General features: G+C 30.2%; 1 protein-coding gene across 3 annotated transcripts in view; it reads right to left on the reverse strand.

Moving 5' to 3' along the window:
* Window positions 1-4,878: 4,878 nt before the first annotated feature.
* The window catches only part of LOC107451426 (uncharacterized), a 67,251-nt gene continuing 51,717 nt past the window's right edge, over window positions 4,879-20,412 (reverse strand). For all 3 annotated transcript variants that reach the window (XR_006225273.3, XR_015429839.1, XM_043043376.3), the window contains one exon: window positions 4,879-5,458. The gene's annotated coding sequence lies outside the window, so the exon portion shown is untranslated. The remainder of the gene's footprint in view (window positions 5,459-20,412) is intronic.

A 20,412-nucleotide genomic window follows, 5' to 3' on the forward strand; every position in this document is an offset into this window, starting at 1 on the left:
ACAAGATCGCCACATGCTAGCTAACGGATGTCCGCACTGTTATTTTGTTCAATGCATTGCTTATTTTTATGTGAATAAAGCGGTAAATTGTTTAAAAAAATAAATAAAATCCTGTAAAAGCAAACTTAAAATGTCATTTATCTTTATTCTTTATGAACCCCAGATTGTGATGTAATTAACCATACTGAAATCGTAAATTTTTATGTTTTGATCCTTAGCATATTTGAAAGGCATATAAACAGTGAAAAGATAGGAAACGAAAACTTGCTATCACATCATGAAATCAAAAAATAAAAGAAAGAGCTCATAATTCTGTTCATTCCATAAAAGAGATTCAATACCACAAAGAGTGCTATATCAGTGGTTCCCAAATGGTGTTCCGCGGAACCCAAGTGTTCCGGGTAAGTCTCACGTTCCAAGCGAAAGGACTCTTTTTTAACCACTTTTTTTAAATACGTAATTAAATTTAAATCCAATTAATTATTTAGCTATAATTTTCTTTATTTTTATTATTGTAAAGAAAGAAAAGCGAAGTTAAAATAAAAGTTTCTTCTAACAACAATATAATGAATGAATAATGAGAAGTAAAAGCATTTATGTAAAATTGTATTTATATTTCGCATCGAATAAAATAACCTAAGTTAACCATGAAAATGTATGCTTTTCTGATAACCATTTTCAATGTCAATTTCCAATGTCAAGGAAGCAGGGTTCGAATCCGAGCTATGGCTGGTCAATACGAATTCCACACCTGGCTCACACCGACCACTATGCTGACTTAAAATATCCTCAGTGGTAGACGGATCATGGGTCAGAATCCTCTTAACGTCAGGGAAACCTTAAGTGGTGTTCGTGGTTTTCCTCTCTATGTAACAAAGGCGGGTAAGTTCCATCAAAAAGTTTTCCGTGGAGGTGAATTTTCCCAAATACTTCCCAATATTTCCCCGAGGCGTTATCTTGTCTTCTGAATTGGGTTCAAAATTTCAAGGCTTGTAATTATTTGATAGTCGTAAACTCAAAATGGGGTCGGCTGTTCAAAGAAAGTTATACATATATATAAAAAAAAAAAATCTTATCCAAATCTAAATACTAGAAGAATAAGAATTTTCGGTTAAATGTTTATAATTAAGTTTTCTTTTATTACTAATTCTTCCTTTTCTCTCAAAAAAATTAATGAACTATGACTTACAAATTTCGTTGATAAACGAAGAGTTAAATACATTACCCCCGTCCTGTGGGACTATAACAAGAATCCAATCTTTACAAACGATGATTTCCAATTTCTTTTATCTAATATGTTTTCATTTGAAAATATATTTCTCAATATTTTTTAGAAATTCCACTCATTGTACAATTTTATAACCATCGTTGAACAACCCGGGACAAGTCAGACTAGCGGCTTTTAAAGTTTAACTCCATAGTCTCATAATTGTGAATACAGCATAAAAGACAAGGAAAGTCTTAGATCAAGCATTAAGGCAACTCACCTCCGCAGAGAACAGTTCTTAACCCACATTTGCTTTAAATGTATATTAAAAAACAACTCCCACGGTTAGTGCAGTAATATAAATTTTAATTACAGATATAATTTAAGGTACATATGGTACAGCACTAATTATTATCTCTACTATTTTAATTATAACCACGGCAGTTATTAAGCTTAAATATTTAACAACCACTAATACATTATATTAAATTTATTATGTAGGGAAAATATATATTACATCAAATATATTACTTGACAACAAAAGGATTCTAATACATTAATGTATACCACTATTACATATCAGAACTGTTGTGAATGCTATAGCCGAGAGCAATACATTAAATGAGTAAACCTTCGCAGAGATTCAAACCACTGTAGTCATTGGGAGCGGAGGAATTTCTTTTAAACCTGTTTTTTTCCTTCTTGTTGTCAGCCGTATAAACCTGATGAATATTCAGCTATGTTGTCCAGTAATTTTGAACCTAATCTGAAAGACAAGCGAACTGCTGAATCAAACCCGCATTTTAGGACTTTCTGATGCCACTGACTCTTATTTGCTTCGCATTAAACAGGAAACTATCAAATCCTTCCATGATTAGCCCGACGCCAAGAGCAGTCTAACGCATAATCCGCCTACCACTGTTTTTTTTCTTCTTCTCAAGCTTTATTGAGTAGGGAGCAATATTTGAATCGATCAGAATTTGTTAACTTCCAGTTTCCTACCTTAAGTTAATCTATGCAAGCTATAAGCCAGTTCTTTCATCTTGATATCTTCCGGTTTTGTATTTTGAATGCTTCCAGAATTTTCTAGATGTAAACGAAATTACCCTTAAGAAAAATTCCAGTAAATTCTATCCAGAAATTTCTTTAGTTTATCTATAAATAGAAGAGTGGCTTGTTTTTAAGGGAAAGTTGCTATTCTCAATGAATGCGATTTTTATTCTCAAGTAACCAAAAAAATAAATAAATAAAGAAGATTGAAAAAAAAAAGTATCAATGTCATTTTGTGGTTGATTTTCTTCATTTTGTGAATCCAGTCTCTCTTTAATTGCCATTGTTTTATAATTTAAAAAAGGCCCCTTTAAATTAAGCCCGAAAATAGACGAGACAGAGAAAATCACATGCTTTCAGAAAAAGTAGCTACACTCTTATTTTGACTTCTCTTTTTCTTTAATCAAGGATAAAAAAGTGGGCTGATTTATGTTCCTTCTATTGAACAAGAGTTGGTGCTAAATATTTTTTGAAGAACCAAAGAGTGTCTCCAGTTCACATCAAAAGTAATTTTGTTTGACAGCAACCAGTGAGGTTGTTCGTAATTACACCAGAATCTATGGAAACGTTAAAGTTTGTTACAAGTTAATGGAAGTTGAAGCATATCAGGAGGGAACTTAATTAGGGTTAGATTTTTTGTTAAGGAACTGCTTAAGGAGGATCAAATCCACGAACTTAATGTGTAAACGCCTAGTTTTGAAGCTAATGGAGATAGTCTGTTTCAGGTCAAAGTTCTTCTATTTTTAACAACCTTCTCAACATATTTTTTGATCTTTAACACTAGATTGTCAAAGGAAGTCATTTTGACTGCTTTTTAATTTCAATTATAAAAACAATGATGTATATAATGACACAATTTCTTAGAATTTTGTGATTTTTATAATTATTTTTATTGCTGATATTTACTAATAACTTGTTATATAACTGAAAATAATATCAAAAATTTATTTTAAGCAAATTTCTTTATACATTAGTTATTTTTTTACAATGCAGACATTTTGACTGTTTTTTGGCAATATAGGTATTTCGGTCTTTCTAGTGTCTAGTGTTAATAAATTATCTGAGCAAAAAAATAAATGAAACTAATATGAACTGAATGGAAGTCCGACATTGTTTCTGTCAGCTTCTTTTTAATTTAGTATATTAATGTTCTTCTGCAACCCTTTGAAGCACAATTTTTAATAAACATATTTTTCATACTTTTTTCTATATTTTGTATTTATTTAGGTCAAAATAAATGAAAAATATTACAATTAACATTTTAGTAATTTAAGACTATGAAATACAGCATTAAACACAGATGTCTTTTTCTACGTTAAAGATAACACGGCTGACTTCCAAACAATAATTTTTCAAATTTACGCTTATTTGCAGTTTTTTGAACTAAGAGAAACAATTATTCATCATTTGAATTCCTTCACTTTACAAACTTAATTATTAATACATTTTTGAATATGAATAAAAAAAACTACCTTTTTTTGGATTTTATTTTTTAGTATAAATATAATTCTGATATTCTAACAAATTTTTTAAGTAAATTTTGACAGTTTTTTACAATTAATAAATATCAAAACCTATTTTTGCTTGTAGTTAAAGCGTCAGAAAAAATATTTAAAAGAGACACCGGTCTCCTATCTGCTTCAAAGGGTATAAAACTGATCTTTTTTCTTTATAACATAATGCTTAACTGACTTTCACTGACGGTAATTTTCACCATAACAATTGTTTTCAGCTGCAAAAAAATACTTTTAATTATTAAATTAATAATTATCTTCAAGAAAAAGGATACTTTCCAGTATAAAACCGATATCTTTCACAATAAAAAAAACCCTTCGACATTGAATTTCCACAATCAAAAAGATATATGTTCCATTTTGCAACAAATGAATACCTAAATCGAAGATTTTTTAAAAAAAATCTTTTATGTACAATAAACAACAAATGTGCTGAGAAATTTTGTAAACATTACGTAGTAAAGTCGTTTCTTATATGTGTCCTTCGACTTTAAGAATAATAAAACTAAAACAGCTATATTATATAAATAATGGCAAGAAATTGAAGTGGTAAGGTATTATTTGATTATAAACTTCATTCTCTTCAAAAATACACAAATTAGAGAAGAGCTCAAAAACAACCCCCATTTTCAAGCCTTGCCAAAAAGGAGAAGAGACAAAAGTGATTTGAAATATAAAACTTAAAGTTGCCAACAAAAAAAGGAAAAATAGAGGTGAGAAACAAAACTAGAAAAACCACAGTAGCCGAGTAAGAGAGAAAAAAAAAAGATTGAAATCAGAACCTCTCGACCATTGCGGTTTTCTATTTCTGTTTTTCGAGCTCTCGGTTGCTGTGGTTTTTCTAATTATGTTCCTCACCTATATTCTTCCCCTTGTCGGCAATTATACGTTTTATATTTCAAATCACTTTTGTTTCTTCTTTTAACACGTCTGGCAAGTTTTGAAAATGGGCGCTTGTTTTTGAGAGCTTGAAACATGTCGACTGTTACTTCCAATATGAATTTTTTTTTTAAAGCGAATGAAGTTTTTAATGTATACATTCTTTCTTAAAGTTTTATTCCAAAATATTGTTAACACCTGGTATATCAATAAATGACACAACGCAAATTAAAAGGAACATAGTTTTTAATAGTCTGCATAATTATAACACTTCTAACAAAGAGAATTCATTAAAAAAAATCTCTTGAACCAGTCAATTTATGCTTGCACCAGATAACACTAAACCGGAATTTAGCGCCAGGCAACAGTCATATCATAAAGGAAAATCAAGTTCAACTTCCCTTCATCAGGAGTTCCATCAAGTTCTCATTTCGTCACGACGTGCACACCACAGATACCTTGATCAAGTTGAGAAGCGTGAAAAAAAGCGGAAAATAAAGAATCACCGCACCATGTTCGAAGTATGTGCGCTAGAGTCACGCATGTGCATGTGCTAGAAAACATCAGAAGGAAGATGGCATGTGTAATACTCATATAATAACGAGGGCAATATTAAAGATAAATATCACTGCTAAGCCTTGTTTCTTTTCTGAATTGTTCTTTCAGAAGTTCAGGGCCACGATTTTTGTGTGCTTACAGTCATCAGTTGCGTATGAGCATGGCGTGATCCTGTTTTCGTGATGACGTCACTCGAGAAACGTGAAGAGAGCAATGGGTTTACATAGGTGGATATCTCCCATGGTGGCTTCTGGAATGAAAAGAAACAAAAATTACGTTTTAAACCTTTTTAACAAACCAAATGAAGAAAAGTCATAGTTTGTGGTATATATGAAAATAAAGCTAGTAAACATTAATAAAACTTAAATCAAGATATACACGACATTATATGAGTTTTTTTTCATAATATTATTATTAAGTATGTTGCTTTTGACGATTAACTGTTCACATTGTTCAGCTTTATTTTAACTATTGACAGTTAAAATATGTTAAGTATGAATTTCAACAGAACTCCCAACTTCTACTTTTAGCGGAATTTATTTCCCGAAATGTTTAAGAATATTAAAAAAAAATGTATGTAATAATCTCCGATTTTTGAATACTTATTATCTACACTACGAATAATAGTATTATAGTCAGTAACATTTCTAGAAAGCACAATTTTTTTCTACTGCGGAACCCTAAATGATCAAGCTTCCTTTGGTGGAACCCTGGGATTTAAAGAATAAATTTCATTAGCAATTGTGAATATTCATCAGCAATTGTGAATATATTAATTAACGAAAGACTATTAATTATTTTGAAAATATGTAATGATCTAAATTTTAATTATTTTGAAAATATTTAGTGAATGAGTGAAGAATGAAATTTTTTCATTGCATCGTATTATTGATATTACTCTTTAAATTAATTTATATGTCAGACAGTTGAATTCACACTTCTGGAGTCGAGTTCTTAATTTGATTTTAATTCATACATTAACTGAAAATGAATGATGGTTTACATTTACATAAAAACGCAGAAAGAAGAAAATAAACGTGGAGAATGGTTATGTGAGAAACATACTTCTTCTTTGTTCAATATAGGTATTTTTATTCGATTTGAAATACTAATGGGATTTTTCATAAATGAATATTCATTTAATATATTGTTATTAGAAAAAAAACATTATTTTAAAATTTCTTTCTTCTTAAGCATTTCATTTAAATAATTTCATAAAAATAACAGAAATATTAAATAAATATTATTAATTGGATTAGATTTAATAACAGGTTTCGTAAAACATTTCTAGTCAAAAAAATTCCTAACTCTCGGAACCCCTTTAACTCTTTCGCGGAACCCTAGAGTTCCACGATACACCATTTGAGAACCGCTGCTTTAGATCTTTGTTGAATAGAGATTGCTAAAACACAGTGAACATTTAAAAGCAAATTGTTTCTCATTTTTAATGATTCGCAAAATTTTTGTTGCTAGATGAGACACACTGCGTCAGAAAGAGTTAAGAAATTCTTCATATAAGTCGCAATAAAAAATGGACTAAATGATTTTATAATAACAGGAGTTTTAAAACGTGCTTTAAAAACCGTGTAAACAGTGCCAAAAGTGCCTAATTTTAGCAGAACATTTTCCACAAATATCTAAAGAAGAAAAAAAAAAAATGTCCTCTTAAGCCGCCTTTGATTTTTGAATAAATATAACACCTACACTGCATAATAATAGTATTATTGTCTTTAAAGAATTCTTCAACTGCGTCGCAATAAAAAATGGTCAAAATAGTGTTGTCGTAATATGAAGATAAGCAATATAATTTTGACCTTGACCCATCACGAAAACTCAAATTCCAGGCTGAAGGTCGAATAGATGGAATATCAGACAGGTGTTTTCCTCTTCAATACATTGTCTTTTCTACGAACATCAAAGGAAATGATTCTTCATAGAGTGTTTAATAGAGCATTTATCCGAGTCGGTAAGATCACGCAACGTATGCAACATGAGACGCAAAAATTATGGTATGTATGATCAAATAGATAAAGTCATTGAACAATCAAGGTAAAGCGAGGGAAATCTCTCTCATGACAAAATTTATACGGTACGGACAATAATTTTTTTTTTTTTTTTTTTTTTACGGTATTCTTAAAATAATTGATTTCAAATTATCTTTTTGTACATTTTATTTTATTTCATAACCATCGTTGAACAGCCGACCGAATTTTTAGTTTACGACTACCAATAACTAGCTTAACCCCGCCCCGCTCCCGTAAGGGGGCATCCGGGGACACTCCGAAAGTTCGAAGTGCGCGCAACAGTTCAAGCACATAAGCAAACATATTCAAAATTTTCAAATTAGAGTTTTAACAAATAGGTAGGAAATTTTGAACCCAATCCAAAAAAACAAGGGAACTCCAGTATGAAGTATTGGGGGAAATTTGTCTTCGTGGAGGACTTTTTGTTGGAACTAACTCGTATTTGCGTTACATGGAGAGGAAAACCACGAAAATTTCCCACGGTTAGCCTGACATCAAGGGGACTCTAACCCATGATCTGTCTACCACTGAGGATATTTTACGTCAGCACTGTGCCAACTGCGGATTTCGAATCAACCAGCCTTTGCCGGGATACGAACCCGGTTCACCTCATTGGGAGGCGAGCGCTCTATCCTCTGCATAAAGCTGCATGCTGTATGTTCTTCAAGTTTTTAGTACAACAAATATGCAAACAATAAAGTTTCTCGCTAAGTCCCCCCCCCCCAAAAAAAAACTTTATAAATAAATAAAAGGGAGCTACCATCAAATGAAACCACCAAAACAAGATATGGAAAAGCACTTGGTTTTAAAGCAATAGATTTTTTTTATCGATCTTCTGTTTCATATTTAAATACTACTGAATCAATTTAGATAGGGTAGAGTACTTTAATTAATATATTTTAAAAGTAGACTCATTATTCTAATACCAAGTTCAATATAGTCCCCAACCCAACATGCGATAATCAATAAGCAACTTTTTTATGAGCCCAATTCTAACATTTGTTTTTTTAAAGATAAATCAAAGTCCTCTAATAAACAATCTCATTATTAAAGTCAGTCCATAGGAATGTTAATGACAATGCGGATTAAAAGCTTAGAAAAAACAAGGCGAAATCATCGCCAAAGGTCAAAGCCAACGATAACAATGAAGAGACAACAAACACCGCCAAGAAAGCACTCATTTAAATTTAGTGTACTTCCTGTTTAGTATCTGACAACATCAAAGTCGATCTCAAACTAAGTCAGTAACTAATTAAAGAGAAAAGGATACAAACGCAGCAATTTGACTCTCAAGGGAAGGTTTGGCGAAGAACTGAAATATATGGTGCAATTAAAAATGCAAAAAAAGTTGATGGGACAGCTGGCAATTTCGATGGGACGAGCAATACCATTTTGTCTTGGCAACTGCAAACGTAATGGCAAGATGCCATACACTTGCCTTTGTAAAGAAGACCACCAGGTTTATTTGCAATTACGCAGACCTTTAGTTTTTTTTTTTTAGTTTTCGTTGGAAAAGTGTTTTGACAGGAAACATATTGACTTCATTAAAGCGTGAATAACCAGACATTCAACAGAAGTTTTTTAACGCAAGTGTTCCATTTTGATGGAATTGGACTGAGTCTGAATCTTGACAACAAATGATACGGCTTGAAAGAATAATTGTGCGAGAACAATTTGGAAAGAACAGCTGTCATCAGCAAAAATATGGAGGAATTGGAAGTGGAATAAATGCTGTATTGCATATTAGAAGACGTAGAAATGTGCTACTAATAAGCACAGTTATTCTGAAAACGAAATTCTTACATTTTCAGTTATTTATGTATAAGTAATTAGCATTTTAATCTCTGAATTAATAATTTTTTAAAGCCTAATTTTTATCCTCGAAAATTTAAATTTACTCACGTAGAATTTTAATTTGAACAGTTCAGCAAACATTTGCGACTTTAAAAAACCATTATTCTGAAAATGGAATTTAATGTAATCCGTAATTTACGTAAAAGGGATTAGCTTTTTTAAAATGAAATTTTAATATACGAACATTTTAACTTATACATTTTCTTGTATAGTTTGAATAAAACAGCAAAAATATCAAAGTCATAAAGAAATGCTTAATAGTGCATTAGATGGTACAAAAATTTGCTACTATTAAGAACCATTATCCTGAAAATGGAATTTAATGTAATCCGTAATTTACGTAAAAGAGATTAGCTTTTTTTAAAAAAGAATTTTTACTTGTATACGAAGTATTTAATGCTAACGTAAACAGTTTTTATTAACTCAAAAAATTATTTATTTTACATTAACAATTAACACGCAGAACGTCATTTTAGTGTTTTTTATATTGAAGTTTGAAATTTAAGAATATAATCTAAAAAAATTATTACTAAATAAAGCTAACACTAGTGTGTAATATTAAATTAAAAATGTATTAATATATATTGTTTGGCAGGCAATAAGGTGTCAAATACAGTGAGAGTGGAATTACTATATTTACGTTAAGAAGAAATAATAACGACAAAACAGAAGTGGTTCAAAATAATTATCAGTAAATGATAACAAATTTAAAATTGGAAGAACAGGAAATATACCAAATAATTATCAATAAATGACAATTGGAAAAAAAAAGAAAAAAAATGTACAAAATAATTATAACTAGATGACAACAAATATACAAAGATAGAAGAACAAAAAATATACATAATACTTATTAGTACTTAATTACAACAAATATATACATAAACTGTAAGAAAAAACATTAAAAATAATTAAAACTAAATGACAGCTATAATATATAAATTTAAAAAACGGAAACGATGGAAAATAATTGTCAAAAATATGCAAATAATCATAAAGCAGTAATTATTCAAAATAATTATCAGTAAATGGCAGCAGTTAATCAACGATTGAAAGAATGGAAATTATTCAATTAATTATCCCCGAATTCGAGCTAGATGTCTGCTTTTAAAATTCTTAAAGAGATTTCTAGAATTCTTAGACGAAATTCTAGGATGGTAATAAATTTTCACGTCCATTAACTAATCTATTATGAAAATAGCTAACATTGAATATAGCTGAAATAACTAGCAAATGAAAATAGCTAGTATTTAAATTTTACAACTACACTGTATATTTAATAAATAATATAAAAATTAATGATTTAGATTAAAAGCTTACATACAATTTACAGAAAAACTGCAAAAATACAGAGTTCATCTAAAATTTCCCAGTTGTGAAAAAAAAAAACATAAAAAAATTTATTTCTCAGATGTTCTACAACGCACATTTTAATAAGAATAATAATAAAGGACTTGCAAGCAATTATTTATAAATCAATTTCATGATCTCTTTCGAATGGACAATTATTTTAATCACGATATTTCCCTTAACGGCTAATTAAATTTTCAACATTACAAATAAATATTTTAATTCAACTAATAATAATAAGAAAAAAAAACTTTAAAGCAATTATTATCATAATATTAATAATGAAATCGCATAAAATACAGTTTAAAAGAAAAAAATTAATAAACTAACATGAAAATATACTAAAGAAATCTAAATAAGCTAACTTGATTAAAATGAAATTAAAAACTTAATCAGATTATTAAATATTTTAAAATAATTCCTTATTTTCAGATAATAATAATCCATAAACACTAGTTAAGCATACCTTAGAAGGAAACGTAACAACTTTGATATTTTATTCTTCATTTTTAATGCCAAGAAGAAGGGAAATAAGGGCATCGAATCATAATTAGCTACTAATTAGTAACGAATAATAATTACTAATTATTGGGAGTGAATAGATGGAAAAATCTAGAGCGAGAGATTACATAGTGCGAAATATAAATCTCAACATTTAGAGAGAAATAATAATAAAAAAAAAACTTATTGAAGGGCGATTAATGCCGTTTTCTATTTGAATTGTTTTAAGTCTCGTTAACGAGTTGCGGTTCATTTGTTTTTCTGATTGAGTCCCTCAACCTGTATTCCATAGGCTAATTTTTTTTTCGAGTGCAGATGATTATTATTCAAACCTAGGTTACGATTAACAAGTTAAATAATTGTTCTAACATAAAGTTTTAATAATAATATATTTTGGGAAAAAAAAAAAAACGTTTTTGTAACGACGTTTTTTATTGACGATTTTGTAAAAAATATTGAATATTGGCAAGCGGAGCGAGCAGTTAAGTCCCTCCTAGTTTTGTTTTGGAAAAAAAAAAAAAACTCAGCTACACATAACAAAATTTTAGCATTACTTATTTTATAATCGTATTAAAATTGGTCTCCAGGTTTTTAAAATATTAGTGCCAATATTATTTTTTTCATGACATGGGAAAAAAAAAAAACTTTGCTACACATAACAAAATTTTAGCATTACCTATTTTATAATCGTATTAAAATTGGTCTCCAGGTTTTTAAAATATTAGTGCCAATATTATTTTTTTCATGACATAAGTAGGGGAGAGTGGGGTCAATTGTAACATTTTTTACTTAACTATTTTTAACTAACAAAAAATCCAATATATTATTAGTATTTATTGACAGACGTGTAAAGTAGACTATCCTCTACTAGAAGAAAAATAAATACCTGATTTTAAATATTATTTTATTAGTTATTAACAATTTTTGACAGTCGTGCACTTGTTACAATTGTCCCCACTTACGGGGTCAATTGTAACAGTTCATAAATTCAACTAAAACATAGTTAATTATACATATTATCATAGTTGTGATATATATTTTTTATTGATCAAAATAGTAGTGATATTTTAGGAGTAAAAATAATAATGAACAGAGACCTAAAGGGTTAAACTTTTAACTTTAAGGGGTTAAAAATTTTAATTTATACTGTGAAAGGTGACAAATAAAATAATGCACATGCAACATAATATAAATGCTATAGGAAACTGTTGGTGGTTCTTAAAGAGTTAAGTAATGGTTTGTAAACATAAGATTATTTATTTTCAACTGTTACAATCGTCCCTTTACTTATTGTTACAATTGTCCCCAAGACGCCATTTCAGCTTCATTTGTTAAAAACAATGCTAATTAATTAGCAAAACTAATCTTCTTTTTATTGAAATGTTAATTAAGGTGTCCACTTACATATTCGGTTACTAATTTTTATTTGTTTAAACAAAATTACTTTGTTATAATATAGTATTCTAATACCAAAAAAAGTACTTGCGTGGCGTGAAAATATCTTTTGCGATGTAACTCTTTCAAAAGTACATAAAAATGGTTGCCATCAGGGGTGTACATGTAGATTTGTTAAATGCACCTTGTGCGCCACCTAGGAACCAAATCTAGAACCCGACACTCGAAATTTTTGCTCTGTTACAATCGTACCCTGTTACAATTGACCCCACTCTCCCCTACTATAATAATTAAAAAAAAAACGAAAATAAATAATATACTAGGAACATTAAATGACAAAAAAATAAATATGAAAGAACAAGAGCATAGGTTTGAAAAACTAACTAAAACGCATCAAATTATTTAAGAAAATAAATAAATAAGGAAAAATAAAATTAAAATACAAACAAGTCGAACACAATAAACTTAAAGGAAAATAAAGATTCCGACATGCTAAGGAAATTTAAAAACAAAAGTTGAGAAATAAAAAAATTCTCGTGAAAGAAAAAAAAAAAAAAAAAAAACTAAAGCAGAGAATATTCTATCAGAGCCCCTGCTAATAACGCGTAACATGGAAACATTAATTTCTATCTGAGACGTTGCAATAATATCTAAGTGGAGACCACAAACACAAAAAGTTAAATCTAAGAAAATTATTGTTTAAATTTACATCACGAAAATTGTTAATCCTCTAAAACTAATAAAACTGGAAGAATAATTTTTTAAAAAATTACATTAATTCTCTTAAAAAGTTCGAAATAAAAAAAAATCAAGAATCATCTTTTTTTATAATTTTACTCAAATATTATTCATTTGTGTTAGAGAACTCAAAGCTATGATATGAGAACCTTAAATAATAATAACAAAACAAAAAATGAATGAAATGATTTCATAAATTATACGGGGTTTGAAACACTAAACGTAATTCGAAACATTGCTTGGCAAAGAACTAACTAAATTATCTCATTTCCCGACAAAATGATTTATTTCAGAGTTTCTTACAAGTTACAAGAAAAAAGAGATGACGAAGTTAAATGCAACAGACAGAAACATTAACTTATTAAATGTGAAAAATATTTGATAGATCTCCAAGGAATGGAGAAAATTATATGTTGGCGTGCTAAGACAAATATTTCTTGTAACCTTAATGATTGCCAAAAAAAAAAAGAAGAAGAAAAAAAATCAATTTTCATGACAAGTGCACAGAATGGAATGAACGAATATTTGTACGAATATCTGTTTTAATTTAGATCACTTTTTATTACAAATTTTTTGCCAGTGCCAGAAAATTATGCACTGTGAATTCAAATTTCTGGACTGATCTTCAAGAATCAAGGTCAATATATCTTGAGTCAAGGTAACAAAAAATTAGGACCATTTTTTTTTTTAACAAGACTTCATATTTTAGTTTAATAGGTTAACAAATATTTCCTATGTTAGTCATTAGTTTATGTTAGTCGTGAATATAATTATTTTTTTTTTTAAATCGGGATTATATATTTTTTTATCTTGAAATTTTGAACCCAATCCAAAAACACAATGGAACTCTAGTATCAAGTATTGGGGGAAGTTTGTCTCCGTAGAAGACTTTTTGATGGAACTAAGCCGCATTTGCGTTACATGGAGGAGAAAACCACAACAACCTCCCACGCCCACGGTTAGCCTGGCGGCATGGGGACTTTCTTTTCTTTTTTCGTTCCTGCAGACGTAGACACGTACCTAGGTTTTCAAAACCCAATGATCCGTCTACCACTGAGGATATTTTACCTCAGCACTAGAATCGATGCGAGCCGGTTGCTGTATTCGTATCGACCAGTCATAGCTGGGATTCGAACCTAGGTCACATTATTGGGAGAGAGCGTTCTATCACCTGAGCAAAAGCGGCTCACGTGATTGGGATTTATGAAATCGTAAGTGCGGAAATAATATCTATTTAAAAATTAATGAAAGGAAAAATAGTGCACAGCATAAAATTCTTACACAAGACAAGCAATGAAAAAAGTAAGAGAAAACGGATAAACAAACATTCTGAAGATAAGCATAATATGGGTTGTATTGTAAAAATATTCATATTTTGTCTTATGCTTTAATGATATCAAACAATACAAAAAGAATATGCTCTATGTTATTTTTATTTGTAATATATATTACATAAATGATAAGTGTCAGTAATTAAGCTAATTAATTAGAAAAATGCCCCAATATCAGTAAGCTATAGTGAGGGAATCTGAATAAAAGAATTTTAAGTTTGTAAAAAATGCAAATTTCGGAATTTTTTACAGAATTTAGTTTGGGAATTTTCTGGGAAAATATTTGAAATAGTTATTAATATTAAGATTTTAAGTAATGTTAGCCGCGTTTGGCGACCAGCTTGGTCACCTTTCAAAATTATCTAGTACAACATATAAATTTTAATGGGAACCAAGCCGAATGCACAACACAACTGTATTTAAATATTCTAATTTTAATTTATTTTATTTTATAACCGTCGTTGAACAACCGACCCAATTTAGGGTATACAATACAGCTACTAATGTTCAACTCTTGTAATTTTGAACTCAATTCAGAAGACAAGGAAACTCTTAGATCAAGTATTGGGCGAAATATCCCTTCGTGGAGGACTTGTTGATGGAATTAACCCGCATTTGCTTTACATGGAAAGGAAAACCACGAAGACCTTCCACGGTCAGCCTGATGGCAAGGGCACTCAAACCCATAATCCGTTAACCACTGAAGATATTTTACGTCAGCACTGCGGTCAGTGCGAGCAGGGTGGGGAATTTGAATCGATCAGCTATAGCTGGGATTGAACCCGGATCACCTCGCAGAGAAGCGAGCGCTCTATCCCCTGAGCCACCTTGGATTAAAATATTCTAATTCTTCAAATCCTCATCCAATCTTAACACCTTAATTAGTTTTAAGCAACGTACAACCCAAATTTTTCCACCATCTGGCTATTCCCCCGCAAGGAAGTATTTTTATTCCAATTTTAACTATTTTTAAAAAAGGTGTCTACGTCACACAAACCACCGTAAATGCGAGTTTGAGACCTTTCAGCATAGTAGGCAGATAAAGTATTCAAATTATTTACATTTCTCTCGTGAGATATGATAGAAAACTCATCCCAATGCTCCATTACGTGCTGTACGACTTCCTCACGCACCTCTCAAGTCATATATCGTATAATATATATGCATTATATATATGCTCCGTCACCAATAATAGGTATGTCAGTATACGGCACCATAGTACCGTTTATATAAAAATTTCTACGTGCATTTTCAAAATAACTAAAAGTTAATCCTAAATTATTACTTCGTAACTAAGTTTTTGTTTCCATAAAAATATAAAATAAATCTTAATAATACTTACAGTATAACTAACTACTCAACACTACTTAAGTAATTAAGACAACCTAAACAAATGAATCCAAACAAACACTTAAGGTATAATTAATTGTTTAATATTACTTAAATTATTACTTGCCTAGCAAAATTAATAATATAGTGTTGCCAATAGATAGATAAATTCCCGGGCATTTGGTATCATATAAGAGAAACGCGCATGTGATAGACAAAATAATGGAAATATTTCTAGGATAACTAAGTTTTTTGATATTTCTCAAGATTTAGAGAATATTTTAAAACTTTAAAGTTCAAGTCATGCGATTTCTTGTGCATATGAATAAAGTTTAAAGGTTTGAGGGAACGGCAATAAGTTACGAACGAAAAATAATGTTTTTGAACACTCTATGCCAAAAAAAAAATACATCGATAAGCTTGTAACTCAAGTCAATTCCGGAGATAATCATATGAAATAATTGCACAAAATTTCGTATACCTAACTTAAATATTTAAGGAGTTATAAACATTTTTATAAAAGTTTTCTTGTTATAACTGCAGTAAAATTTAACAAAAATTTCTGAGTAATTTTTAACTAATAGTAAAAATATCATTTTAAAATTTGAAAAGAAAAAAAAAAATTCCTTACAAATTGCGGAAGGTATGAGTATTTAAAGTAACCCTTTCATACTGCGCATGGGCGGAATACGTTTAAATTTTTTTCTTCATATTTTTGTTTAGAATTGTATTCGGAAACTCACTTAAATGCTTAACTTAAAGCCCCAACTTAAATGCTACATTCAGGCTTTGGCTTTAAAGCTAGATAATCAGTTTTACATTCAATAACTAGAAGTCAATTTAAAGCCCCATCAAAATCTTCTGCCGGGAGTAACGCTCTATTTAAATGGAAAACGAAGGTAATTCACCCATAATTTATTACGAAGCGACTGAGTGAGTCATCGACCAAAATGTCAGTATTCGATTAAAACTCTCAACACAGATAAAATACATTGGGATACAGAGTATTTTCGTTGTTGGTTTCCATGACAACGAGTGACATCGCAACAATCAACAACCCACGCACAACAAAAGCTTCTTTTAATAGCATATTCCCCTTTTTTCTTCTTGCACTCTGTGGCATGACCTTTCTTCCTGAGAAACGCGTGCCGCCCTTTTCTTTAACATCCCTCTTCTTCGAAGGAATAAAAAAATATCCAAGACTATTTTTTTTTACTCTTTGGGAAAAGCAGCATCTGCCGGCGGAAGTTAGAAATTTGCTTCGTCCGCTTCCGGTGATACATAGAAGATTTAAGAGGGACGAAGAGTATGACTTCTTTTCTCAAAATATGGTATCGGAAAATATTGAGAGCACTTGAAGAGGAGATCGTTTGACGAAATGTGTAGTTAACGTAAGGTACCTGGCTACCTTCTTAAAGACGAAAATCATTAAAAAATAATTTTCCTGTTTTTCTATAAAATAAAACTATGACATTTTCTCTTTCTAAAATCGTTTGAGTTCCACGTCAAATCGTTTGAGTTTTAAATCTATTTAATCTAATCTAAAATCGTTTGAATTTTGTTTCTACATCAAATTGTTTGAGTTTGAAATCTATCTGATCTAATCTAAAATCGTTTGAGTTTTGCTTCGACGTCAAATCGTTTGAGTTTTGTTCATACGTCAAATCGAACAAATTAATGAAGTTGAAGTTTGAAGTTGAAGTTTTGAAATTAGTGAAGTTGACGATTCACAGAATGTCAAACTAGCACGAAGCAAGAGATATAGCAAACAAACAATTTATACATGAAGGGCAAGAAGGATTTGAACATTTAATTTTTAAATTATAAAAAGAGTTAAATACGTATTATAATAAGAGTTAAAAGAGTCGAACAATCACTATCTTTTAAAAAAAAAGATAGTGATTGTTCGCATAAGGAAGTAGAATTTTGTATATACGTGCAATGGAATTCTTTCTTACTTAATTTCTTTCCATTTTCTTTATTTGCGGAAAATGTAGTATTTGTTTTTCATGTAATTGCGTTACTGAAACTCAGCACGACGCACGTAGGGTATGTGTCAAAGTCAATAAGAAAGCATGACGAAATAGCGAAGTTTTCGAAAGAAAAAAAAAATCCTTAGATTTATTTTCTGAATTCCAGCGATGCTGTGTCTAAATAAAAATATAAATAGTTAACACTAGATTGCATAAGGAAGTCATTTTGACTTCCTTTTAATTTCAATTAGATAAACAATGACACAATTTCTTAGAATTTTGTGATTTTTTGTACAACATATAATTTTTTTATTATTATTAATATTTACTAATAACTTGTTATATAGCTGCAAATAATATTAAAAAAAATTAAATATTAATTTTAAACAAATTCTTTACACATTAGTTATTCTTTAACAATTCAGTCATTTTGACTGCTTTAGGGCAATATAGGTATATACTAATTTTCAGTCTTTCTCTTGTCTCTTCTTAGTGTTAAGAGATATTATTTATAATAGAAATAATATTTTACTTTTATTTTTAATTCTTTAACTCGTGCTAAAAACTGGTAGCATGAAATTACGGATAGATAATATATATCGCGATATTCTATAATGAGATACAGATGGGGGGACAAAATAGTACGAACACTTCTATACCAATTACATCAATGACGGAAAATATCCTCAGTGGTTGACTGATTATGGCCGTCCCCCTTGCCGTCCGGTTAACTGTGGGAGGTTTTCCTCTCCATGTAACTTAAAATGTGGGTTAACTCCATCAAAAAGTCATCCACGAAGGCAAATTTCTTTACATACTTGATCTTAGAGTTCCCTTGTCTTCTGGATTGCGTTCAAAATTACAAGGATACGGAGTTGAATACAAGTAATCGTAAACCCAAGGTTTGTCGGCTGTTCAACTAAGATTATAAAATGAAATATCCTACCTATATGGAAAAAAAAAATTTTTAGCAGCAAATGTTTTGGGAGATTTCAAGAGGTAAAACTATTAAAAGTTCACGAGTGAAGTTTTAAAAATGGTGCCCTTTTTACTCAAGCCAAACTTGATCGGCAAAATGAGTGTAAAAAGTTAATAACCTATCTTTATCTTTAATACCGGCAAATTTGAAATCATTGTACAGAATTGCGACATTCATATAAGGAAACTTATAGGATTATAGCGGTATTAAAAAAATAAGCGGCTTTAAACTTCCAAAGCTCATTTTGGTCTATGCAAATTTTGCATGGGTAAAAGGGACACCATTTCTAAAAACATCAGGCATTATCTTTCATAATGTGCCAACTCTTTTGACACATAAAATCTTCCAAAAAATTTACTGATAAACGAAAGATTGTTTACATAGAATTAGTATAGATCCGTTCGTATTATTTTGTCACCATCTGTAGTTCCACACATAATATTATGATACATATTTTTACAATAATAAAATAGTAAAGATATGCATCGCGGTGTCATTTTATATTCGTGATGTTAAAATAATAGAATTTAGAATGTAAATCACTATTTAAATCGTCCCGCAGTGGACTGATCGTTAAGACGCGGTTCCCAGCAGATCACCGAAGTCAAGCATCACTGGCTACGGTCAGTGTGCGGGTGGGTGACCACTTGGATCAGTCTGCGTAGGGACCGAGGATGTGCGGTATTGGTCCTCGTTAAACTGTGCTACCGTAAAGTGCTCGACTTCACGCGCAGGTCGTCGGGCTACCGAAGCGGGGGTGCCATCCCTTCCGCAGAGGATCAAAATTGTGATGGCATGTCTTCGGATCATCCTCCGGGATGTTTCCAAGACCGTCGCCAATAGCCCATTGTGCAGCTCTAGTGCGACGTAAAGTAACAACAACAACACTATTTAAATCCTGTAAATGTACTGTTATATCCTACTGAACTGTACCATAATACTGTACTAAATATAATATATTGAATACATATTTTATTATATTATTAGGGGGAAAGTAATGTCGTTTCTGAGCATTAATTATTCCTTAGTTTAGATAACCAATTCATTTTTTTTCGGTCCATTTTTGATTAAAAATAAAATCTTGATGACAAATATCAAATGCACCGAAACGACATTACTTTCCAGTTCCCCTAATATTTATGGCGATTTACATCTATTGACTCTGCTGCAATTTATCTGTAAATGACAATTTACTGATTATAAATCGAGATAAAATAATATGATATTCTTTATTCACAAATTTCTACTTTTACGCTTTAAATAAATAAATAAAAATATTAAAAAACGATAAAATTGTTCGCAATTCGATGTCTCCTCCTGAAATTCGTCTTTCTGAATTTTGCCCAAGGGGACTGTAAAATCGATCAAGAGTCAACTCATATAACATATGGCTTACCAGCTAACGCTTGCCAGCTGAAGTTGAAGAGGGGGTGACTTTCCTTCCATGGATGATGATAGAAATATCATAAATCATCCAACCCACGGAAATAAATAAAATAAACTAAATATAAAAGTAAACAGTTCTCTTATATTTAAAGTTAACATAAAAATATTCATATATAATAAATTGTATTTGTAATAGGAAAAAGAGTCTATCATTTTTATTACTATTTTTAATCCATTTCTGAAAATAGTAAATGTTGTATAAATGGTACAAAATGCAACAAATGCAGAGATGCCACATATCTGACAAGCTCAAGCAAGAAGAGAAATGTTGTATAATGTCTAAA

This window comes from Parasteatoda tepidariorum, chromosome 10 (genome assembly GCF_982258835.1).
Source record: "Parasteatoda tepidariorum strain Cologne lab strain chromosome 10, Ptep-v5.0, whole genome shotgun sequence".
Classification (NCBI taxonomy): domain Eukaryota; kingdom Metazoa; phylum Arthropoda; class Arachnida; order Araneae; family Theridiidae; genus Parasteatoda; species Parasteatoda tepidariorum.